Here is a 12,654-nt window from a genome sequence, read left to right as displayed (position 1 = left end):
GCAGAATGACTAATATAAAGAATAGTGACAACACGAAACAGTGGCCAGGATGCAGTGAGAATGAATCAGTCATATATTGCTGCGGAGAATATAAAATGGTACGGTTACTCTGGAAAATGATTTGGCAGTTTCTTATAAAAGTAAGCATGCAACTACCATACAAGCCAGCAATCGCACTCTTGGGCAGAGTGCAGAATTTCCAAAGAAATGGAAAAGTGATGTTCACACAAAAACCAGTGCCTGAATATGGATAGAGTAGCTTTCTACGTAAAGGCCAAAACGGGTGAACGACCTAGACGTCCCTTAACAGGTGACTCGTTGAACCAACTGTCACACATGCATACCATACAATATTGCTCAGCAGTAAAACAGAATGAACTACCAATATATGTAAAAACTTGGATCAAATTTGATAGAATTGTGTCAAGTGGGGGAAAAAAAGCCAATCTCAAAGGCTACATACCATTGGATTCCATTTATATAATATTGGGAAATGACAAAACTATAGAAATGGAGGACGGACTCGAGGTTGTCAGGAGCTAAGGATGGCGGTAGAGCAGGAGGGAGTAAAGAGGGCAACAGAGGGACCCTGTGGGGGCAGCGCGGCCCTGTGTCTTGACTGAGTGATGCATACACACACCCACACGTGTGATGAAACTGAGCAGGTCTAAGTACACACACGGGCAAATGAGTGCAAGTCAGACTGGCGAAATACAAAGACTGGTGGATTATATCATGTCAATATCCTGGTTGCAATATTGTCCGGCAGGTTTTCGAGATGTTATCATTGGGGGGAAGTGGATAAAAGGTACGGGGGATCTTTCTACATTATTTCTTACAACTGCATGTGAATCTGCGATTATCTCCGAATAAAAATCAACCACCCTGCAAGTCAGGACTTCCTCCCTCCCCCTTCCCGTTCTCTCCAGCTGGTCGTTGAACGTTTACCAGCGCAGAGAATCACTTCTCTTTGGGGAATGGACTTTGTGTTAGTAAAAGTCGTGGTTTCTTCCCCGAGTGCCTCACAGGAGACAGAGTAGGTGGCTGGAGGCAACGGAAGGGACTTTACCTTCCTTGACTTCAGTTTTCCTCCTCTGTAAACTAGAGACAGCGCTAGAGCAAAGGAAAGTGAACGCTTCTGGAGAACCTACTTCCACCTGCATTACCTTCCCTCATCCTCTCAGCCAGCCCAATGAGCCATGCGTTATGACTGTCCAAGTTTCAGATGATGAAACGGGCTGGGAGACGTGCCCACCGTAGACCAGAGCTGGGGTTCGAGTCCACAGTCCAGGCATTTTTGGTTACTGCCTGCTGCCTGGAAGCCTATTCACTGTCTGGCCCTAAACCCCACAAGGCAGCCTCTCACAGCGGAAAGTGAGTTGGGCAAGAATGCCTGACCCCCTGAGTGGAAGTAGTGGGGGACGGCCGGGAAGGACTTGGCTTGCTCCCACCAAGCAGATACAGCTGCACCAGGCCAGCCTCCTCCATTTACACTGTGAAGCTAGCAGAGACAGCGGCTAATCTCCCGCCGGTTGATGGTCTGTTGTCTGGGTTGCCTGCGGTACAAACCCAAAACAACCACAAAGGCCGAGCCACTCTCTCCTTAGGGACCAGGCAGGGCATCAGGTGAGCCATGGGAACGTGGGTACCACCCTGGATGACACTGGCCAGGGGCATAACCTTGGTACTGGGGCCAGGCCCGGCCCACGAGGAAAGAAACAAGCGTATCCTTGGGTTGGAGACCACACTGCCCAACAGAGACTTACCTTCCAACTCTTGGCAACGTCCTTGATGCTTTCCTCACAAACTCTAGAAGTTGGCTGTCCACGATGATCAAAGCCAAGACAGTTCAGTGGTTAGAGTCCTGAGCTGGCCATCAGGAGACATGGACTTCATCCAGCCCTGTGACTTCCTCTAAGACTTTGGAAAAGTCATGCTCTCCCTCTGGGACTTCATGTTGTCATGCATAAAATGAGGGGTTCAGATTAGGTGATCCTGAAGGCCTCTCCAGGCCCTGCCAGTCCTCATATTCAAGGTTAGCTCTAAGACCTGCGTGCAGGGCCTGCCTGATTCCAGCACAGCTCACAAACATGATTGGAACAGAAGCCCTAGTCCGATTTCATTTTTCTTCCGAGGCTGTTTATTGCCTAACAAAATGTATTTAGTGGTAAATTCGTGACTGTGATGTTAAACGTAGGCTACAGACCCAGAGACAAAAAAAAAAAAAAAAAAAAAAAAATTGGTAGGGGAGGGGCGGGGAGCACAGAGCCGGAAGAGGGAGGGCCATCCAGAGGGTCGGGAAACCTGGAATTCAGCGGAGCGACTCATAAACACGGGCACCATTCCGTATTTATTCACATCCTCGGCCCTGTCTGGGTTCCGCGTGGTCTCCACTTCTTGTTAGCTTTTCAGCTGCACACCAGGCCCCAGCTGGCAGTGGCTAATTGCAATCAGCAGGTGAGAAATGTAGGTTCTCCGAAAAGGAATTATCTCCAGCGCTGGGAACCATTCTGGGAAATGTAACCGACCTGGGAAGAGAGGGGGAGATGTTTAAAACCTGAACTTCTGTGAAAAGCATTAATTGAAAAAGACAGCACAGCGCACCAGGAACCCATGACTCGCTCGCCTGAAAATATAATGAAGCAGCTTCATGAGGAAGCAAAGACGGGGGAGCGTTTCCATTTCTGCAAAAGCAGCTCTTGCCTCGCGCGCACGAGCCCTGCCTGCCCTGCTTTCCCAGGAGACCCGGGGAGCACAAAGGTTTGCTCTCGTAGTTTCCTCTTTACCTTTACATTTTTTCTGCATGAGTAGAATCACTGCACCAAGCTAAGAACGTTTCGCTGATTTTTATTTATTTTTTTCAAAGAAAGACGTGAGGCCGTCTACTGTGAAGTAGGATGACTTGAGAAAGCAAGTTCAAAATCGGTTCACCATCTCGAGGTCGCCAGACACCCAGGTGTTCGCTCAGCCTTGTGCCAAGTGAGGGGGTGGGATGTGGGTACGGCCAGGGACCCCAAAACGTCATTCGGCTCCTTAGAGAAGCAAGCCTCGAGGCAAGGAGCAAGATCCTGGAGGTGCTGTCTCCTCAGCCAAGGCTGCTGGCTGTCACGCCCACCGGAAGCACCTGGGGACAGGAGAAAGGCCCCGGTGGCCCTCGGTACACCTGCCTGCTCACCTACAGAATCGGCTTCTCTGTGCGTTATCAGGAAAGGGAATGGAAAGCGTACCAGAGGGGTGATTTGAATTTCATTTTCTCGATACGTGCCCCTGTGGGGAATGCTGCGTGGTGCTGCATCCTGATTCAAAGAAAACTCTCCCCGCCCCGCACCTCCCTCTCAGTGCCTAGGTGGCTCCATCTGACTTCAGCTCAGGTCATGATCTCATCACTCGTGAGTTCGAGCCCCGCATTGGGCCCTGTGCTGCGCGGAGCCCACTGCGGTTCCTGTCTCCCTCTCTCTCTGCCCCTCCCCAGCTCATGCTTTCTCTCCATTGCAAAAATAAAAACAAAAGGAAAATTAAAAAACAAAAAAACACATCAAAACTCTGTCTGCTCGTTGGGGTTTCAGGCCAGTCATGGGTAGCTCACGCTGCACCGGCCTGTGGGGCACCCTGAAACCTGGGGGATCACACAACCCGGGCCTGGTTGGGTCGACCTTTAAGGACAGGCCGCCAACCCCCTGTGGAGTTCTAGGTCACGTATATGATGAGTGAATTGAACACTGCTACCCTTCCCCTCGCTTGGGTCCCCAGATTCCATAAAGGCAAGTGACAAGATGTGGCATAATACACAGAAGGCGCGCTCCCCAAAATTAATGTTTACTGTTTTTGTTTTGTTTTGTTTTGTTTTTTGTTTTTGCAGGGTGGGCAGCTTTCTTTTCCCTTCCTTGTGGTTGTTTGTAAGACAAAAGGGGAGGGAGAGGTTAGGCCCTGCAGCCAGTCTCTGAAGGAATCACAGTCCCTGGTGGGAGGTCAGACTGAGGACAGCTACGGGGAGGAGGCCAGCTGGGGAATCTTTGTCCACCTGCAACAGCCCCTCCCGCGGTCCCCAGCCACTCCGGGGCCCAAGGAATGTCAGAGGAGAGATTCAAGTCTCCAGGGGAGGAGATAAAGAGGCCTCAAGATCTTTCAGCCTTGGAGCCAAACCCCAGGCTTTGTGATCAAAAGACAAATAAACAGCCATTCCCACTGGGTCTCTCAAACCTGCTGAGCGGCACAAATGTTTCCTCCTTATAAACAAGCTTACCTGAAGAAGGCGAAGAAAACCAGACCCTGAAATCCCACGCAGTTTTTGGCAGACCCCTTAGGAGAAACTGCTGCAGGCAGCTTATCAAGTGCCTTTCTCACATCGCTCTGAAATAAGATGTCAAAGTTGGAACATAAACCATGAACAAACAAAATCAGCCCACTTCTTCATGCCAGCTGCCCCATCCTGACACGGGGAAGGTTGAAACAGAGCTGCAGAATTCGAAGCCACTGGAAAGATTTGAGAGAGGCCAGTGGGTGGTGAAGGTTAACAGGGAGAAGAAGCCACCAGTGGCCTCCTTTCGGCAAATACTGGGCTCCATACCGCTGAACTGCACGTCCCCGGTGGGGGGGGGGGGCTATTCCCACCGGTGTCCCTGGAGTTGTGTTTAGGGAGGTGTTGGTGCCAATCCAAGGCTGACAGCACCCTGTGGAGTGAGGCCAGATGAACACTGTAATGAGTGCCCACGGTGAGCCACCATTTGGGATATGCCACTGTCCAAACAGGGCATGTCCCTGTCCTGAAGCTTCCACCCTGATTAGTAAGTTCAGCCACATGGGAGTAGGTGATACACACCAGAGCAAGAATACATCCTGGAGGGGGTTGGAGAATGAGGGAGGCCTGCGGTTTTACAGTGGGGTGGTCAGGCCAGGCCTCACAGAGATGAAATGACTTTTGAGCAAAGATGAGAAGGGGTGAAGGAGTGATCCCTTCCAGGAAGGGCTCTGAGGGTAGAGGGACCCAGGTAGAGGGGGCAGAGGGTACAAATGTCCTGAGGTAGGAGCAGGCCTGGCAGAGGCAAAGTGCACCATGGGGGTCAGTGGAGCTGAAATGGAAACATGAAGGGTGTCTCTGCGGACCCTGAGTGCCATAGAGAGTCACAGAACATGATAGCCAGTGCCCCAGCCACCTCATCAGCCTGCTCTGCTGGGCTGCCATCTCAATAGCCGCCTCTGGGGGATCTAGGGGATCCCTTGGTTCTCCATTAACTAACAACTAGTCCCTGATATGGTCCTGTTTAATTAATTACCAACCAACTAGGGGTGAAGCCCCACCCCCTGACTTCCTGCCATTCAAACCTCCCAACGCTTCCATTTGTGGATGGAGGCATCCTGGGGACAGATGAGGAGAAAGAGGGAGGGTGATTTGAAAGTGTCCCTCACCACCCCTCACCTTCCTAGGTCCCCTGCAAAAGGTGTCACCGTACACTGAGTGATTCCATAAATGTGTGGCTGACACTTCCCCACCACCTTTCCTGCACAAAGAGTGGAGAAGCCTCTGGGAAGACTTAGTTGTGTCCCGGACTCATCCGATTTCTCTTGGAGTCTCTTGCCCAAGCACCCAGGATTGATTCAGTGTCTATCATAGTTTTGTACTCCGTCCTGGCTCAAACAGTGATACAGTCAGGGTCTACCCTCCACAGGGTACGATGTGGCTCAGGGGTAGCCCAAGCATTCTGATGGCAAATTCTTGGCTCGACGCCCTGAGGATTTCCTTGGTCGGAACCTCTCTGTTTGGTTTTCCCCATTTATCAGCACAGGCCCTGCAACATGCAGTCAGAGCCTCTAAGCAGGGAGCAGGTCAGAAGGTCCGAGGCTATGGAGTGAGGGACCTGTGATGGGGCAGAATGCTCCACGGTTCGGGGACCTGTTAAGCAGCATGTGGGGCGGCTGTACGGAGCCTGAAGACAGCAGGGCAGGCAGTCTGGAGGGAGAGATGGACATGACGTGGGGGAGACCAAGGACAAACCGGAGTCCAGCTGGACCGATGGGAACCTTCTCAGTTTCTCACAGCCTCCAACTTCACCGATGCAGGGGACATGCAGGCCAGGTGGGTGCCCTCCAGCGCGCGGTGGCACACCCACAGCCCCGGCGCTCTGAGAAGCCGAGTGGGGAGCTGTGGGGGCACTGGAGGGGCTGCGGGCCCGGCTGCCACCCTCACCAACGTGGCGAGAGAGCGGACGGTGACACGCGTGAGCTGCGACGGCCCCTGCCCGACTCAGATGGTCGGACCATGAAAACAGCGGCTCCTTCGCTTCCGCCTTCCAAATCTCGCACGAACGTCTCCTGTGGCCAGCCCCGACCATAGAAGGAAAAGACAAGAATTCTGCGGAACATAGTTCTGGCTCAGCTACTAGAGTACAAAGCCAGCCACGGTGACTTTGACCTCTGGCCTCAGCTCCCTCACTCCCAGCATCTAGGGAGCATCCATGTTACTGTTGCAGATTCTTTTCTCCCGTCACTGGACGAGGTGCCAAGAGAGCCCGGATGCGATTCCAACATCGGGAGTCCCCACAGGCAGGAAAGGAAGGCACGGCTCCAAGCCTTGTGTGCCCTTTGGTCATTCTCCCAATCACAAAACCCTCACAAGCCGAGGTCTCAGCCTTAATCCTCAGAGGAACTCCACGTTCTATGGGCACACACTGTCTCATTTGCCACCTTATCGTAGATCTGTAGGAGTGAGACATTATCATCTGTCTTCCCAGGTAGTGAACCTCAGATCCAACATGCTGCTGGACTCACACCAGTCACCTGCTGAGGTGGTGGCAGCAGGTGACAAAGCCCCCGCTCTGTCTCTAGTAATCAGGCTGAGAAGTCCCAGAAGCTTGCAGAAAGATTTTTAGGCTGCACACAGTTCAATTAACAATCTGGACCCAAACATTTTCTCTAGGAGTTCAGCTTCCAGGTGATTCCAGAAAACTCCAACAGAACCTAATGAAAGTCTCTCTCAGTAAATAGATGTGAGCACTGTAACCCACGAAGAGCTCTCTGAAAAATATGCTCTTTGCAGACTCTGTTCTTAGGTACCGCAGGGAGTGGGAGGAGACCCATACACAAGAAAGACAAAGAGATATAATTGCAGGAAAGAAATTGAAAAAAAAATAAAGTGTATAGAAAGACTCATTTGTGACCAAAGAAATGAAGAGGGGTAAAAACACAGCAGTTAAACAGAAGGGGGGCTGGATGGGTCTTCTGTGAAATTCCTTGAGTTTAGGAGATCATCAACAAAATGTAAAGCTAGAGGCTCCCATGTCAGCACATGTGAAGTGCAAAGAAAGGAAGGGAAGGAAAACACCAGAGGGAATGCCCTAATTCAGAGTACCTCTTAAGAGAACAAACTTTTATTTATTGTGGCACAGAGTTGCTATAACACTGAATGAGGCTAGTGTCCTGAAGGCTTGTGCCTTGTGAGATGTATGTCTGCAGGGAGAGGAAAAGTCACTTTCCCTCTACCCTTCTAGGTTCTTGGTCAAGATCTCCCTGTAATAAAAGACTAACAGGAAAAGACAAGTAGATGTTTAATAACATGCATACCTCCTGTAGACATGGGAGAGACCCAGGAAAACTGAGTAACTCCAAAATGGCCCAAGCCACCCCCTTAAATACCGTCTCCAGCTAAAGACAAAAGATGTTGGGGGAGGGGGAGGCCAGTCAAGGGAGGTTATCATCGAGAAAAGCGCGGTAGTCAAGAGTAAGGTTGTTAAGCAGATTCAGCTCATTGCCTTCTCCACTGAACAGGGTTTCTAGAAACGTGTCATCCTTCACTTCCTGGTACAGAGAGGGAGATAGATACCCTTATAAATGGAGAGTTCCCTTATATGTATAATTTTCTCCTCCAAAAGGGTAACTTCTCAGTTTTCAGAGTTTTTCCCATCTTTGCTGTTCCTTAAAGATAATCAGCCTAAAGTAATCCTTATGCCAAAGAGGTGTAGTTTGGGGTGACAAATTCTGGCTCCCCTTCAGCTGGAGCATGTGTATGTCTCTAGTGGAGCAAGGCTGTTTGGATCTCAGCCAGGGAGCCTCCAAGGTGCAAAGGCCGGCCAGCAGGAGGGGCCGGCACGGCTGTAATGGTCTGACCTGTGGAAGAGGAGACGTTGAAGGCTTAAAAGTGGCAAAGGACTTATGTCCACACAAAAACCTGCACGTGGACGTTTATAGCAGCGTTCTTCATACTTGCCAAAGCTTGGAAGCAACCAAGGTGTCTTTGGTAGGTGAATGGATAGATCAACCATGGTCCATGCAGACGATGGAATATGATTCAGCACTAAAAAGAAATGAGCTATCAAACCATGAAAAGACACGTAGGAACCTTAGAGGCATGTTACGAAGTGAAAGAAGTCAATCTGAAAAGGCTACATACTGAATGATTCCAACCACAGGGCATTCTGGGAAAGGCAGAACTCTGGCGACAGTGAAAAAAATCAGTGGGTTCTGGACAGCTGGGGAGGTATGGGAGGGAAGCACAGGTGAAATACAGAAGATTTTTAGGGTAAGGAAAATAAATGCATGATATTATGATGGTGGATACATGTCACTGTACATTTGTCCAAACCCATAGAATGTCCAACAGCAAGGGTGAACCCTATGTAATCTATGGACTCCAGGTAATAATGATGTGTCTGTGTAGGTCATCAGTTGTAACAAGTGCACACTCTGCTGGGGATGTTGATAAGGAGGAGGCTGTCCAGGTGTTGGGGCAGGGGGTATTTGGGAAATTGCTGTAGCTTCCTCTCCATTTTGCTGTGAATCTAAAACCACTCTAAAAAAACTACAGTCTTTTAGGGCACCTGGGTGGCTCAGTCGGTTGAGCGTCTGACTTCGGCTCAGGTCATGATCTCACGGTTCACGGGTTCGAGCCCCGTGTCGGGCTCTGGGCTGACAGCTCAGAGCCTGGAGCCCGCTTCGGATTCTGTGCCTCCCTCTCTCTGCCCCTCCCCGCCCCACTCTCTCTCTCAAATAAATGAACATTAATTGTTTTTAAATTACACTCTTTTTAAAAATGTGAGAGAGGAAACTGAATCTGGGGTTTCTTAATGTTTGGCATATCAAAAATGAAAGTTTAGAGGGGCACCTGGGTGGCTCAGTTGGTTGAACATCTGACTCTAGATTTTGGCTCAGGTCATGATCTCATGGTTCGTGAGATCGAGCCCCACACTGGGCTCTGTGCTGACCACGTGGAGCTGGCTTGGGATTCTCTCTCCCCCTCTCTCTGCCCCTCCCCTGCTTGTGTTGTCTCTCTAAACAAACAAACAAACAAACATTTTTTAAAAATGAAAGTTTAGAGACTATATCACACTTTGGTTAGTCAATCACAGCATGCTTCCCGAATTCTCATCCACTGGTCAGTTCAGTGCAAACATAGCACAAGTCTCCCATTATTGTGCAGGTACAAAAGTTGGGCCCAGGGATCTCTAGGGGCAGGAATGACCCGAAGTAGAATGTAGCTTGCAATATCTTTGCCTAGTGCAGGGGTTGGCAAACTTTTTCTGTAAAGGGCCAGATAGTAAATATTTTTGGCTTTGCGGGCCACACAGTCTCTGCTTCAACTACTCAGCTCTGCCGCTGTAGCGTGGATGTGCCCAATAAAACTTTATTTACAAAAACAGGCACAGGCTGGACTTGCCCTGTGGGCTGTAATTTTCTGGTCTGGCACTTTCCTAGAAAGTTGGGCTTGCCTATGCTCAAACTATGGGCAAACTGAGCATTGACATTATGCATCACGTATCAATCATACGAGTCCTCACACAGAGAAGGAGGAATTAAGGAAAACAGTGACAAAAGAGAAGAAAGGAAGCCGATTTCTGTTTTATAAGCCAGGGGGAGAAGAATGCAGAGAAGAGCCAGGAGGAGGAACAGGGAGAACACGTCTTGCCGGGGTAGCACGCGCTTGGAGGAGCACAAGACAAACAGAGAACACAAGACCAGAGCTCAAGGGACTCGGGCTCCGGGCCTTGTGTGCCCTTCTGTCATTCTGCCCAGTCACCAAACCCTCACAATCTAGAGCCAGGCAGGAAAGGAAGGCATGGCAGAGCCGAGGCGAGGCAGCTGTGGGAGTGGGCGAGGGTGGGGATGACGGCCACTCTGGGGGTGTCTCTCCATGAGGACAGATCCCTATCTTCTTCCTACAGCACATTATGCCGAAAAACATAGCTAAACTTGAGCTTAAATAAACAATTTAATCAGCAGCCCAGTTTCCTTTTATCACCCAATCTCCCGGCTAGACGGACTAATTATTTTCTATCTCCTAACCGCTGGACTGTTAAGTATCATCCGAAGCAAACAGAATACCAGGCATTGCTGAATGCCATTGCGGCCCGAGCCCTTCACTAACGTGATTCCCACGGTGGCTGCGTTTTTAAAGACCTTGCGACTAAATAAACACGGCACTCGGAACGACTGCTGGAAAGAAGTACTTTGTCATGTGGGAGGAAGAGACAGCTTTTTCATCAAAAATGGGGCCAGTGTTCTGATCGTTAACAAAAAGAATGATATGTGGGTCAGATTAGAAGCAATACCGTCACCCCTTCAAATAGGGAGAACATCTCTAGACTGCACCTGATGAGCAGCGCATTAGAACTCTCTCGGCCTTACTTCCCCACCTGTAAAATGGAGCTAGTGATGTCTACCACATGTAGGTAGGTGCCCTGCAGAGTAAATCAGATAATGTAGGTAGCCCAGCTCTCAGCACGTAGTGGGTGCTTTCCAAATAGGAGGTAACTTGGTATTATCAATGACTGATAAGAGAACTCAATTCTTACACAAAGATCACTCCAATTCGGGGTGAGAATTGCGGTCCTTAAAAGAGATGCTTTTCTTTCTATCAACCTTCCCGTTGTATGTGCCTTCTACAGAGAAGCTCCCAATGGGCTCCCAGCTGGTATAGACATCATTCACATTCGAGAAAAGGCACTGTGGTGGACCCCACCCCTCGGCCGCCATCCCGCCTCTGAGGCAGTGTGGAATTACGGAAGTAGATAGGAGTCAAGATAAGTCAAGACTGTAAAGCCTTCTGGGTAATCAGACAATGCCATCTACTGAATCACAGGTTTCTTTTGGCAGGTGTACAGAGGAAACACCCTTCCTGTCGCTGCAGCCCTTCCCAAATCCACTGCCTCTCCGGGCCGGGCTCCAGCCTCCCTGCAGGCCAAAGTCCCTCGCACACCGATAGCTCTCACACAGTCCACCCATGCAGCTGGCAGAGACGGGAATGACCTACCTCACAACCAAGGCCTCTTCTGGCCCCAGAATCCCTGGCTGTCCGGCCCCACGGCCCCTCTGCAGTCTTCTCAGGACTCACAGGAACTCGGGCAGCTGCCTCCCAGCTGTTCCCTGTGACCTTAACCTCGGCCCCCTTCATTCCATCTTCTGCACGTGGCCAGGAGGCTTGCTCCAATGACCCAGATCTGCTCCTGACACCGCCCTGCTCAACAGCCAGGACATGTAGAACAAAGTTCACAGTCCTTAGCAGGATCTCGAAGGCCTGTCCCTACCTGGCGCCAGCCTACCGTGGCAGCCTCACCTTCGGGCCCGTGCCCGTGCCGCCCTCTCTGCTCGCGTGCCGCCCACCTCCATCTTGAGCTTGTCCAACTTCCAACCTCACCTGTCAACCTCTAGCTCAAACGCTACCCTGTTTTTGACACCCCCACTTCGGACAATACCGACTGCTCCCTCTTGTTGATTCCAGAGTGTACGTCACTCTGTTCTAGCACTTTCCGAACATTAGTATAACTAGTTGTAGATGGTTTGTGTTTGGCTTGTAGCCTCAATAAGGGCATGAGCTATAGCTTATTCGTTTGGGTATCTGTAACACTCGACACATTACCCCACACAGGGTAGCCTGTGTGCTTTACTACTAGAATAGAATAAATTCAGAGAAGAAATCCCATGGGTGTGGCAGGGGAGGAGTGGCCGATGCAGGCGAGACGCAAGAAGTCCAGAGGCGCCATGAAGGGATTCTCTCCCAATTCCTTCATTAATGGTTTTATATTTTTTCGTAGGATCGCCTCTGGAGAATCAGCCAACCTTCTCGGCTACTCCCCTTTTCACCAAATCGCTGACCATCTCTGTTCTCAGAGCTGTGGGTCATCCCGTATTTATGATTTTAAACCATAGTTACAACCCTTCCCTTGACCATTTTTTACTCAGCAGCCACGAAGCTCACGAGGCCCTGTCTTTTTAGCATTTGCCTTGCCAGCCCTCTCGACCCTCCGCCATATGTGACAGCCTTATTATCAATAGTTTGCGTACGTGAGGTCAAGAGACTCCCCATTTCAGTACAAAAATTTTCTGAGGGCTCATAATCACAGCTTCCTGCGTAACCCTTTCTGCTCTTCCTTGCCCCGAAGCCCAAGGGTAAGTTCCACACTCCTCAGCAGGGGACATAAGCTTTTCCACATCCTTACTTTGTCCCCCGCAACCCCTACCTCCACCTTCTCTTCTCACCGCTGCCACCTACCTCTAGCTGGGACCACCCTGAGCTTCACTGCTGTCCTGGGAGCAGGCCAGGCTCTACTGTGCTGCTTGGCTCTCCGGCACACCGTTCCTGGAATGCTCCTCCTTCCTCCTCCATCTGGTGAACTTCTAGCCATTTTTCAAGGTCCATTTCAGCTGTTGCCTCTTCGGACGCAGAGG

The 12,654-nt window shown here is 50.4% G+C and overlaps 1 long non-coding RNA gene across 1 annotated transcript; it reads right to left on the bottom strand.

Moving 5' to 3' along the window:
* Positions 1 to 1,632: 1,632 nt before the first annotated feature.
* Positions 1,633 to 11,494, bottom strand: LOC123594935. The gene is made up of 3 exons (XR_006710952.1): positions 11,240 to 11,494; positions 4,244 to 4,350; positions 1,633 to 2,528 (listed from the first exon to the last, which is right to left on the bottom strand). It is a non-coding gene; the product is annotated as an uncharacterized LOC123594935 (long non-coding RNA).
* Between the last annotated feature and the right edge of the window lie 1,160 nt (positions 11,495 to 12,654).

Source organism: Leopardus geoffroyi, chromosome X, assembly GCF_018350155.1.
Source record: "Leopardus geoffroyi isolate Oge1 chromosome X, O.geoffroyi_Oge1_pat1.0, whole genome shotgun sequence".
Taxonomy (NCBI): Eukaryota; Metazoa; Chordata; class Mammalia; order Carnivora; family Felidae; genus Leopardus; species Leopardus geoffroyi.
Note: the sequence above shows the minus strand (reverse complement) of the source record. Positions and strands in the feature narration are given on the sequence as shown.